The sequence below is a fragment of the Pongo abelii genome, chromosome 1 (genome assembly GCF_028885655.2).
Source record: "Pongo abelii isolate AG06213 chromosome 1, NHGRI_mPonAbe1-v2.0_pri, whole genome shotgun sequence".
NCBI lineage: Eukaryota > Metazoa > Chordata > Mammalia > Primates > Hominidae > Pongo > Pongo abelii.
The window spans coordinates 111,360,522-111,374,108 of NC_071985.2; the positions used below are offsets into that span (position 1 = coordinate 111,360,522).

Genomic DNA, 13,587 nt, shown 5'->3' on the forward strand with positions numbered 1-13,587 from the left:
ATTTTATGTTGTTCAAAATACTTGGCACTATGGTTGTTATCTTCAATTTTCTTAACCAGTAATGAGTGATCCTAGTAAGTGTTAAACCAATATGCACTAGGCTCTCTGTAGGATATTCATTATAGAAGGCTTTGAAGCTGAGGAAGAAGTTTAGAGTTTAGGGAAAATTTTTAAAACAACTCTATATTATAGGCATTTTAAAAAATAAGTGCAATGGAATCCTTTAGAAGTAACCAAGTTTCTCAGGATATCTTTGAGGTAGTAATAAAGATTTAAGTTTTTAAAATCACTATCAAACCCCTTTGTTCAACATTTGCATAAATTCTCAAACAATGGGACTGTTTTCATGTAAATTTCTTTTCAGGGAGATTCCTGCTTTCTGAAGGCAGTGTAACTGTAGCTGAGTTATATAAAGTGACATTTTATTGCCTCCTGTGGAAGATGCTTTGCACTAATGATCTGAAATCTGATGTCTCAAGCTAGGAATTAGATGATCTGTGGCTCAAAGTGTGAAAAGAGAAAGTGAGGCCTTTATGTTTTAGTTAATTACTTCTGGCTAAAATGTGGGGAGCGCTCCCTGGACCTTCTGGGACTCCTGGAATCCAGAAACCTGTCTACAAAACCTAAAGGATTGAAGCAGTTGACCTCATCACAGGAGTGACCACAGGGGGAAAAAAAAGTGATTCACAAATCCAAGCCTGATTTCAGTGAGAAATTTTTCTGTTTCATAAATCTGCCTTTTTTCTCTAACTGCCCTTGCCACCTAGCAAGCCAGGAACAGAGAGACCAAAAATCAGCATAAATATGGAATATGCAGTCGGAAATGTGGAAATAGGCTTGCTACCCAGGGACAACAAAGCTTGCACCCCTCTGGGGCTTCACTGTGAAAAAGAAACAACTCTGCTTGTTTTGTCTTATTTTCCCAGCTATTTCTATTTGAAAAATACAGTAAATCAATTAATCAATTTTTCTCTCCCTACTATCCACGCCCCCTCATTTCTCCAGTTCTCTAATTCTCTAATTCCTGAGTTCTCTAATTCCTGAGTACTCCTAGGGGAGTTCAGCTTACTACAAGAGAATTTTTTTGTGGCAGTTCTCAAACTCCATATTCCATTTGCAGAATACTGTTCCTTAATTTTGTTTGAGTTTCAAAGAGAAAAAGCTCATACCAATTTAGATTACCCACAATCCTCAATGCACATCGAACAAAGTTGTCATTCCTAACGGCAAAGTTCAGGATATAACTGTGTTAGTTAATTTAATCATTTACCATGAAATACCAGGTGTCTTAATCTTATATATAGTTCTTAAGTTGGCTGCATATTTTTGTGCAGTTGAATACTGACCCTACATGAAGAATACAAGAATTTTGTTTTTAAGTAAATGTTGTTAGAAATAAAATGTTTCTACTGGAAAAAAAATATATGTTATTAGAAGCACTGTGAACTTTACTCCAATGCTTGAAGAGCGACCACTCCAGCAAGCCTGGCTTACGTTGGTGGCATTCTGCCCTGCCACTACCTCCAGCATATCCACAGACCTTTATTTTTATTATTTTATGACCACATGCAGGATTCTGGTTCCAAGGACTCCATTTGGACTTAGGAAAAGTAGAAGAGCACTCTGAAAACTGGACGTCGGGAAGTGATGAACTGGCATTGCACCCCAACAACACACTCTGCTTGTGGGCCTTACTCTCCAGATACCTGATGTATTACTGGAGAAGCAAATGCAACAAGGCAAAGATGTCTTCATTTTCTGTCAAAGCAAGGCCTCAACTATGGTGTCATTGAGGCCCTGAATCTCCGCAGCCAGCCGGTCAGACCCCATCAACAGCTGCAGCAAGCAGGGCTGAGGAGGGGAATGGGAGGGGATAGGAGCCAATGAGGGCTGAGCCTGCAGCTCTGTGTGTGACTGGAGCAGAGAGAGAGACGAGGGCCAGAGGAAACCCCAGCAGCAAGGGAAAAACAGATTGACTCTCAGTGACTCATTTAGCTCCTGGGTTTGATAGATCTCTCCCCTGCTGGCAATTTGGCTCTGCATCAATAATTCGAATACCGGGCTGAACAGCTTCAAATAATTAGGGGGAAAAATCTGCAAAACTGCTAGCCATCCAATTCTTTACTCTGTGCTGAAAGACACAGTACAAATGACATCTAGGTTATTAAATATGAAGTCACTGGATTTGCTGGCCATTTGGTCCAAAAGCAGAAAACTGGATAAAACTCAAATTTATAATTTAGTGTAGATAGCCTGTTTGTCCTTGAGGCAATCCATGAATTTTGGCTGGGCAGGCGCTGTGAATGTGGAAGTAATGTTGGGGGGAAGGGGGATGAACAAGGTTTGTTTCCCCCGCCCCCACTCGGCTTACACCCCCTGGGGAAAAAAAAAAGAAAATGTCAATAAAGACTGTGAATGTGAAGAGAAATGGAATCTGAGCCCAGAGTTTAGTAGCTGGCAGTTTAAACTTTATATACTTTAGGCCGACAGGCGTCTGGATTTCCTGTACTTTATATCCAATGTACAAAAACGGAAGCAACAGGCTCATTTGGTATCAGTAAAGGTCAGTTAAAATTATAGAGACATTCTTTGGAGCAAATCTCCAGTCTTGTATTTGCATATTTATGAACTAGAGATTAAGACAGGCCATTCCACTTATTAGAGCAGTGCTGCTATAGTTAATAGTCTGTCAGCATTCCCATTATAATTCCCGTTTTTCAGTGTTTTAATATCTCAGCTGTTAGAAATCACATCAGGCTGAAAAGTGGTCTTCAGCCTCTCAGGCCTTGGCAGGGTGAGCTGGTAGTGGTGGTGGTGATGGGGCTTGGGAAACCAACAAAGACATTTAAATCAAGCCAACTGTTTTTACATTGGATATTAACAGTAAATATGAAATCAGAGATTTTGAGGGGAGTTGGTGAATTCTTCTCCTCCCTCAACCCCCCGACCCCACCCCCGCCAAATTATCTTTCCCCTGTCTTATCCTTGTCAGTATCAGGGCTTTCACTCTCTATTTAAAGGGAAGTCTCTGGGATTTTAGGGCAAAGATCCAAAGTTTTGGCTTGGCAAAATAGTTTTCCTCACTTCATTGGAATTGTGGGGGTAGGGGAGAGCATCAGAGTAAAGCAAAGATGTTGAAGAAATTCATTCATTCATTCATTCATAAAGAATTGGCTCATGCAATCATGGAGGCTGGTAAGTCCAAAATCTGCAGGTTAGGTGGGCAGGCTGGAGACTCAAGGAAGAGCTGATGTTGCAGTTTGAGTCCAAAGACAGTCTGCTGGCAGAATCCTCTTCCTCAGTGGAGGTCAGCCTTTTCCTTATGACCTTCAACTGATTGGATGAGGTCCATTCACATTATGGCACATAACATTAACCATCGCAGAGGCTAAGCTGCTTTACTCAGTCTATGATTTAAATGTTAATCTCTTCTAAAAAATACCTTTGCAGAATATCCAGACATCTTTGACCAAATATCTGGGTACCAGGGCCTAGCCAAGTCTCACATAAAATTAATCATTGCAGGGACCATATTTTAAAGATCTCGTATACATCAAATCCTGGGCTTGGTCTTGGAGACAAAAGATTAATGACACACTCCTTGTCCTCAAGAAACTTATGCTCTACCATCACACTGGTACTAAGTTTTCACAATAAAATTACAGACTCAATATCTGGTTCCATGCTTTGCTTTCTCTTTTTGGCAACTTGGGATATCCCCTGCACAGAGGCACAATTGTGAGTGTGCTTAGCTGCATTCTCAAGAGAAGGCACTGCTATCTAGGGACTCCTTATCACATAGGAAGACAGCCTACTCTTTCCAAACCAAATTCTTGTAAATTCACCTGACACTAACCTGCCAAGTAACTCAGTGATGTTGAAAGCTCCCTTGGGATTTGAGGAGAAATTGGAAAAAGAGAAAAGAGGAAGCAGCTTGCTTTCTCAAGTCATTCATTCAAAAAAAAAAATGAGTATTGGCTCCTGTTATATGGCTCCTTGATATGTTTTAGAAGCCACACAAATGCATCCTCAACTGGACAACCATAGACCAGGTTGAAAAATTCCTACACTACCTGGCGGAGTTTCCAGGCCCTCTACAGAACTGCACACCTATGCAAAACCTTCATCAGAAGAGAATCTTAAGGGATAGTCTGACACTAGGGAATCCCAATGTGTATAACCAGTGGTCCTTGCTATCTGACTCCGAGAGCTACACTGAGTAATAGAAGCAACTCTCCTTGCCCTGTCTTCTAGGTTTCTATTATACTTGGAGTAGGTAAGCTTTATTTTATTTGCTCAAGATATGTCACACCCCTGGACACACAGAATAAAAATTCAGTCCTCCCAGAGAGGCAGAGAATATCATCACTGTATCACTCCATTTTACTTTATTGAAAACCTTAAAAGTAAATATAAAACGACAAATTACAGTGCTGCTGTTGTTGCTTGCTGTCTGGGAAAAAAAGAAATGTTGGATAAGAAGGTCAAAATGTGCCAATTCAATCCCCTGAGAATGGTCACCTAATCTTCTATCAAGAGATGTGACATACCATCTAAAGAACGGCTGCCCAGCCGGGTGCAGTGGGTCACACCTGTAATCCCAGGACTTTGGAAGGCTGAGGCAGGCAGATTCCTTGAACTCAGGAGTTCAAGACCAGACTGGGCAACATGGTAAAACCCCATCTCTACCAAAAATACAAAAAAAAAAATAGCTGGGCATGGTGGTGCATGCCTGTGGTCCCAGCTACCTGGGAGGCTGAGGTGGGAGGATCACCTGAGCCCCAGGGGTGGAGGTTGCAGTGACCTGAGATTGCACCATTGCACTTTAGCCTGGGTGACAGAGTGAGACCCTGTCTCAAAAATAAATAAAGAAAGAATGACTGCCCTCAATGCCTTGGAGCTTGACTCTGCTTTACTTCTGCCCTTTCGATTCTCTGTGAAATGAACAGGACTTATGTAATTGCTTTCAGCAGCATCTTTGAATTACAATTACATAATAAGACACTCACCAGGATGTGTGTAATGGTGTAATAACAGCATGCCTCACTGTGCTAGGCTGGTGGCCAATAACCACCTAGTCATGCTATTGTATTATAAGAACATATGCCCTCAAGGCATGTTGAAATTATTCTGGGGATCTCTAAAGGAAAGCTGACTGATCAAAAGAGAACCCCAACTTAAAAAGCTATAAAATAAATAATTTTTAAAAATCTGATAGTAATCCCGACAAGAAACAAAAAAATTACACCTACCCTAAAAAAAAAAAAAAACCCTATAGTGTAAAATCAAAATCAGTGTTGTGTAATAATTCACTTACATCACCAGAGGATTTAAGATGACAGAGTGTTAATAAGGAAAAAACAAGAAGCTGGCCAGAAGTCAGGTGTCGTGATGCCCTCTTCATAGTTGGTCAGAGTGAAGACTACAGAGGAGTTATGTCTCAACCCAGAAAGTTCTAGTTTCTTTGGAGCCTACTCCTTCCCAAGAAAATGACACCCCAAAGGCTCTATAAACTTTCCACACTTTGAACTTCCGTGTTGTTCTCATAGTCATCAGATCAAAAAATAATCTCAAAAATGTGAGATCAGACTTTTGCAGTTGAACCTCCCCAAGGATATTTTCCTTACAGTAAAAGTATGTGCTAGGATGAAGTGTCCACACTTTATTCTTACAGCACAAGATACGTATATGTTATATATATAGTATGTGTACATACGTTTCAATACCTAATTTTTCTGTATATGCAAACTACATTTCCATCTCTTCCACTCTTCTAACTCATTTGGCAGGAAAAAAACCTCACGCATCAAAAATAAGGCAGTATGAGATGAGGGGAGAGATGGGAGAGACACTTCTGCAATTTATAAAATATTAGTTTGTCACTTCTTAGATAAGGTTGTATCAATACAAGTTATCATATCAAGGTAAACATAAATGTACATGTGTAATATACTTCTAATTCACAATTGATGTTTTGTTTTTTCCTTATGCTATTAGAGCCTTAAAATATAGACGTTTTGATCATTACTATAATGGGCTGAATTATGTCTCCCCTCTCCCCTAGATTCATATGTTGAAGTCCCAACCCCCAGTGCCTGAGAATATAACTGTATGAGGAGATAAAGTCTTTGAAGAAGTAATATATTAAGAGGAGGTTATTCAGGTGGGCCCTAATCCAATATGACTGGTGATATGGTTTGGCTGTATATCCACCCAAATCTCATCTTGAATTGTAGCTCCCATAATTCCCACATGTTGTGGGAGAGACCTGGTGAGAGATAATTGAATCATGGAGGTGGTTTACCTCATAATGTTCTTTTTTTTTTTTTTTTTTTTGAGATGGAGTCTCACTCTGCCACCCAGGCTGGAGTGCAGTGGTGCAATCTTAGCTGGCTGCAACCTCCACCTCCTGGGTTCAAGCAATTCTCCTGCCTCAGCCTCCCGAGTAGCAGAGATTACATGCACACACCACCACACCCAGGTAATTTTTGTGTTTTTGTAGAGATGGAGTTCCACTATGTTGGCCAGGCTGGTCTTGAACTCCTGACCTCAAGTGATCCACACATCTCTACCTCCCAAATTGTTGGGATTACAGGCGTGAACCACCATGCCTGGCCCTCATACTATTCTTGTGGTAGTGAATAAGTCTCACAGGATTTGATAGTTGTATAAGGGGAAACCCCTTTTGCTTGGCTCTCATTTTCTTCTCTTGCCTGCTGCCATCTATGTAAGACATGACTTTGCTCCTCCTTGCCCTCTGCCATGATTTGAGGCCTCCCCAGCCATGTGGAACTGTGAGTCCATTAAACCTCTTTCCTTTATAAATTACCCAGTCTCGGGTATGTCTTTATTAGCAGCGTGAGAACAGACTAATTCAACTGATGTCCTTATAAGAAGAGGAAATTTGGACACAAACATGTACAAAGGGAAGACTGTGAAGACCCAGGTGGAAGATGGCCATCCACAAGCCAAGGGGAAAGGCCCCAGAGGAAACCAAACCTACAGACACCTTGATCTTGGACTTCTAGCCTCCAAAGTTGTGAGGAAATAAATGTTGTTTAAGCCACCTAGTCTGTAGTAGTTCGTTATGGCAGTACACATTTATTACATTATTATATCAACTGCACATTTATTACATCAACAAACTTTTTTTTAACAATGCTGAGTATAAGGAATGAGAATAGAATGGAGAGGAAAACAAGGTCCATGTTGTTGTAGGGCTTACAGTCACCAAAAAATAATTTTGACAGGACATGTATGGGAAAGGCAGCAAATATGGTTGTGGGTTTTAATCTATTATGTATGTGGCATTTCCAAAATGCCATATGTAAGCTGATTTTAAATATTTTCAGTGATCTTAAAGGACATCAACTGAGTATTTCAGTCGCCTGAACAATCAAAAGTATTCAATGATTCAACAAATGACCTGCAACTAATGACTCAATCTAAATCTAATCTAAACTCCCATTGAGTTAAATTTGAGCAAGTACCTACAGAATTATTGGTACCTTTCCGCAGGGTGCTGGACTGGCTCTCACCCACTTCAGTTATGCACATCTCTTCCCAACTTCATGTTCAGTAATACCAGATGAGTTGCTTGAAATCAGCACCCCTCACACTGCCCCCTGAAGGCTCCACTTCAAGTCTGCCCTCCTCTGGAGCCTGTTGTTAAACCTTTGCCAGCACGCCATTAGTCAGGGTGCACCCCAATCAACAAGACAGCTTAAAGACATTTAGAAAGCAAAACCATGACAGAAAATGTCAAAGGGGAAGAGAGGGATATACAAATATGGAAATAAAATAATAAAGTGGAAGATTCTGATGTATTAAACTAGAGCAGCAGTTCTCAAATGTTATGGTCTATATCCAAATCACCCAGGGATGTAGGGTGGGGCCAGGGAATTGAATTTCTAACAAGTTCCCTGGCTATCCCACTGCACTAGACCATCGATATGGCTTTTTCTCCTAACACCAGTTCATCTCCTGTGCTTACCACCTGGTTGAGGAGGGGTGGAAGTGCATGGCAGGTGTGGCTAATGCCATTGGATTGGCAGCTCTTGGTAAAGGAAATCGATGGCCATGTATAAACAACGTTTAAGCTGAAGTCCAGTGAAATGGTCCCTGGGGACCCACAAGCTGCTCATAGCCAGGGAGACAGCACTGCCCAATGTTGCCCCCACCGTGGAAAAAAATACATGCCAAACACCTTCATCTAGCCCTGAAGGTATTTTTACTAGGCCTATGTAGAAGGTGGTTTGGCTAAAACAGCTTAAGTTGGCATATGCAGAAAGACACAATCTTAGAGCCACAGTGAATTATTTGTTTGGAAGGCAGGACCCTATTAAGACACTGGATGTTGCCTTATCCATATCTGGATTACCACAGTGCAAACCATGCCCCTGGAGACAGAAATCTACAAGCCACAAAGACAGGGAGAAAGCTAACATGACATTACTGGGAAGGTGAGTATACAGTAATTAGATCTCACAAAATAAGGATGACAGAAGAATTCCATTGTGTTCACATTTCTTACCCTCTGTAATGTTGAAGATCTGAAATTTGGTTGTAAATACATTGGTAACTTTTTTTTCCAAATTACATTCCCAAGAAACAGATAAAAACTGAACACAGGTTGAAGTTTGGCTGTTGTATAAATATGCAGTTACTGAAAGCACTGGCGATAACACTGTCAGAAGTGAAAAATTAGAGATGATTAATAAGAAATTGTTGAAAGAAATGGTTCTTGCCAAACAAAACATCAATGAGATTGAAAACAATTTTCATTGACAAAACATGTGCCTGTTGGGCATTCCAGAGGAATGTGATGGGAATAAATTTGACTGAACCTTTAAAAGAGTTTTTACTTGTTGGGTCAAATCTTTCTGCTAAATCCCTCAGTGTCAAAATGCTGTTTTACCTTTCCTACCTGCTCTGGGCATACCCCGTCACAAACTATGTTGTGTGAATCTGAGGACTGCTTTAGAAATGAGTTCCCAAATTGCTCAAGAAATAGTTCAGGCTGTAATTCTGAAAAGCCTTCTGCTTACTCAGGTCCTGTGGGGGGAGTTTAGCCAATAAAGGAAAGAAAGAAAGAAAGAAATTAAACTCAAAAGCAAACTTTGGAACCACGACAAACATGGAAGCCATGTGTATACCATGTTGTCAGCATTTCCTGAAGAAGCTGTGTGTGGGCTTCAGGGAGGGCTCTGGGATGATAATCTGGAAATGATGAAGAATTCTTTTATGCATTTTATTGTAGTACAGGTCTAATGAAAGTTAAGTATTATAAATGTTAATAGTGCATTAATTGTAAGTTAAAACAATAATTTGATACTATTTTTCCAACCACAAATTGGCAAAAAAAAATTTAAAAGTGAGAACATAGGGTTTGGTAATGAAATAGGAAAATGGGTGAACACTCAAATACAGTTTGTGGAAATATAAATTGATAGAACCTTTTCCAGGGACAACTTGGCAGTATCTATCAAGATTCCAAATATACCTGTCCTATGAGGCAGCAGAATGCATATGCGTTAAGGACAGACTCTGGATTCAGAGATCCTGGATTCCAATCCTGGCTCTACCAATTAGAACCATGAGATCTCAAACAAGTTGCTTAACCTCTCTGAGCCTAAGTTTATCATCTGAAAAACTGAGATAATAATAGTATCTGTAACTCATGGGGTTGTCATGGGAATTTTAAAAGTTGATATTTGTAAAGTGTTTACACTGGTGCCTGGCATATAGCAAGTGCCTGGAACCCTAATTCAAGGAAAACATTCTATAAAACTTCTAGCCAAATGTCTAAGTTCAGTACAACATGGCTTCTCACAACATATAAATGGAGACTAACTCTAGATGTCCAACACTGAGAAAATATGTAAATAAATGATAGTACATCAGTGTGATTGAATAGTTTATAGCCCTTTAAAGAGTGAGGTAGGCTGGGCGCGGTGGCTCACGCCTGTAATCCCAACACTTTGTGAGGCTGAGGCGGGCGGATCACGAGGTCAGGAAATCGAGACCGTCCTGGCTAACACGGTGAAACCCCGTCTCTACTAAAAAATAGAAAAAATTAGCCGGGTGTGGTGGAGGGCGTCTGTAGTCCCAGCTACTTGTGAGGCTGAGGTGAGGCAGGAGAATGGCGTGAACCTGGGAGGCGGAGCTTGCAGTGAGCCAAGATCGTGCCACTGCACTCCAGCCTGGGTGACAAAGTGAGACTCCGTCTCAAAAAAAAAAAGAGTGAGGTAGAGCTATGTGTACCCCAAGAACAACATAGTGCTGAGTACAAAAACAAACTGTAAAACAGCATGTTCAGTAGAATCTCATTATTATAAAAGTGAAGTTTGTGTGTGTGTGTGTGTATGTGTACCTGAAAAGACATATACCATACTTCCAGTGATCACCTCTGAGGAGTGAGATTAGAGCAGCGAAGAGACTTTCAATTCTTACTTTATACACTTCTGTATTGTTTGAACCTTTGAAAATGGACTGAAATTACTTTTATAATTAAAAAAGCTTTTAAATCACTAGTCTGAGCATAGTTTAGATTTAAATACTTATTCTTTCTCTCTCTTTTTTTTAAGATTCAGATTCATAGGCATGGGATGAATGCTACTGTTATCATTGACATAGATGACCAGCCAGGAAATAAGATTGTATGAATAGTCCATTTAGTTAAATGTTTTGGCCACTTAGATCTATGTGAATGTGAGCATAAAATGTGGAAACACTTAGGAAATAAGCTTTCGTCGTATAGTATAATAGGGGGTAATGAGATTCGGTCAATCTGTCAGAGATTTAAACCTACCCGATCCTAAAGAAAAACAGGCCTAAAATATTTCAAATGTGAGGTTATATTAAAAACCACAGTTTCAAACTGTGAAGCTAAACAAATCAGTTGTTTCAGTTTATTTTCTCAGGGAAAGCACAGTGTAATACTTGAAGGACTTGAAGGAGAACCAAAAGGAGGGGTAGCATTCCCAGCAGCTAGCACTTTTATCCAACACCAGGGCTTTCATTGGCCAAATTATTTTCAAAGATACTGCCTGACCGAAGCACTTCTGCAATAAAAGTATCTCTGTGTTAGTCAATGGAATGGGGGAATGTTAAAATTGAAAGAGGCCTTTGAGACCAGCAAGGTCAGTGTCCACATTTCGCAGAAGAGGACACTGAGTTCTGGAAAGATCATGGGACTTCATAACAAAAACAAACTACAGCTTAGGTCAACTGACCATCGGTATAGTATGCCTTCTAATACACTACTGTCCTCACACTTTTTGTATTTTAACGTAATGGTTTTAAAATGCACATGGGAAAAATAAATATAAACTATAATATAGAACACAAAAGCTCCCAGAGAAGAGCTTACTTCCTATTCTTGTACTCCAAGTCCCAGTTGTCTCCTCAGATATGACCACTGTGCTCCTCAGATATGACCACTGTGCTTTTTGTTTTGGTTTGGTTTTGGTTTTTGAGACAAGTCTCACTCTGTTGCCTAGGCTGGAGTGCAGTAGTGTGATCGTGGCTCACTGCAGCCTCCACTTCCTGGACTCAAGCAATCCTCCCAGGTCAGCCTTCTGCATAGTTGGGAGTACAGGTGTGCACCACTATGCCCAGCTAATTTTTTGTATATTTTTGTAGAGACAGGATTTCACCATGTTGCCCAGGCTGGTCTTGAACTCCTGGGCTCAAGTGATCTACTCATTTTGGCCTCCCAAAGTGCTGGGATTACACCTATGAGCCACTGTGCCCAGCCTATAACTACCATCAGCAGTTCCTCTGATAGTCTTTCAGAGATACTCTATGAACTTCTAAGCAAGTGTATATATGTGTGCATGTATGTGTGCAGCATATTATATATACAGTTGACCCTTGAACAACATGGGTTTGAACTGTGTGGGTCCACCTATACATGGATTCTTTTCCACCTCTGCCACCCACAAGACAACAAGACCAACCCCTCCTGTTCCTCCTCCTCCTCAGCCTATTCAATGTAAAGATGATGAGGATGAAAACCATTATGATGATCCACTTCCACTTAATGAATAGTAAATGTATTTTCTCTTCCTTATGGTTTCTTAATAACATTTTAAGTTACTTTAAGAATATTGTATATAACACACAAACACACAAAATATGTATGTGTTAATTGACTGTGTATGTTATTAGTAAGGCTTCCAATCCATAGTAGGCTATTGATTTTTAAGTTCTGGGGGAGTCAAAAGTCATACGCAAATTTGCAACTGTGTTGAGGGGGTAGGTGCCCCTAACGACAAATTGTTCAAGGGTCAACTGTCCTATCAAGCTTCTTGTTTATTTCTTTGTTTTCACTTAAATATTTCATGCAAATTATTCCTTATCAATACATGTTAATCTTCTCTCATTCTTTTTAATGGCTGCACATTATTTCATTACATTATAATATATCACAATTTATTTCATCAGTCCCATCTCAATAGATATTTAGACCTTTTTGTCTTTTGTATTACAAACATGCTATTATCAATGAAAAGTACTCATATACACATCTTTAAGCACCTGTCCAAGTATGTGTGGAGTATACATCAGATAAATTCTTAGATGTGGAATTTAGCCAAAGGGTATATTTAATTTTGATAAGCATTGCCAAATTTTTCTCCAAAAAGGTATATTAATTTACACTTCTACAAAGAAAGTATAGTCATTATTTAAGTTTTATTTGTGATTTTTTTCTTCACTTATTAAATGATAAGTTCCTTGAAGAAAGAAACCATAGCTTCTACAACTTGATTCCAATGCCTATGGCCATACATATCATCATTCTTTAACAAATATTGAATGACCAGAACCGTGCCAAAGACTGAAATATAAAAATAGATACATATTATTTCCTATAGTGGTAGACTAGTTATCTCAGAGTAACCCCTCTGCTGAGAAAAACTAAAATGAAATTGGGAAATATATTTTTTGAAAACCCACACCTTCCAAAAGCACCAAATAGTTAATCAAATAAGAAATTATCCAGTCGAAATCTAGAAAAAATGAAGCCCCTATATTAAAATCTGTCTGGCCCTAATGAGATTTGCTTATCTGGAAGAAATAACTGTTAAACTGCATTTGCTTAGGGCAGGTGGGTGTCTTTCAGGGCAGAGGAAACAAGACTTAAAGCTCAGGGTCCACCTAAGCTTAAGACTCAGATAAACCACCTGCCACTGTAAGGTAGAACCTAGCAAGGTTATCACTTAAGGGTAAGGGTAAACCAGAATTAAACCAGTCCTTCAAAAGACTTGCAGCCTAGCTTCTCATCATTTGGCTCTTTTAGGGAAGCTGAAGCCTTGAACTTAGATTAAGATAGTCCTGCATTAGTAGCATCTCTAGAATCCTGGCAGAAACAAATTAAAATACTCTCTTGTAAGAGGCACTATCATCTTATGTCTCAAAGTATTCCTAAAATACATTGAATAGCACACAAAGAAAACAAAATGCATAGGAAACAAGATACCATGAGCAAGAACCAGTTAAAACAAGAAGATAGTAGAAACAGATGAACAAAGACTGTTTATCATATATTGGGATTATTAGATACCAACTAGAAAACAACTATGC

At 39.6% G+C, this 13,587-nt stretch overlaps 1 protein-coding gene and 1 long non-coding RNA gene across 5 annotated transcripts in view; one reads left to right on the forward strand and one right to left on the reverse strand.

Moving 5' to 3' along the window:
• The window catches only part of LOC100447686 (neuroblastoma breakpoint family member 12), a 2,265,351-nt gene that overhangs the window by 1,433,467 nt on the left and 818,297 nt on the right, over window positions 1-13,587 (forward strand).
• LOC112130780 (uncharacterized) overlaps window positions 1-13,587 on the reverse strand; it is a 114,093-nt gene that overhangs the window by 85,093 nt on the left and 15,413 nt on the right. The window lies entirely within an intron of this gene.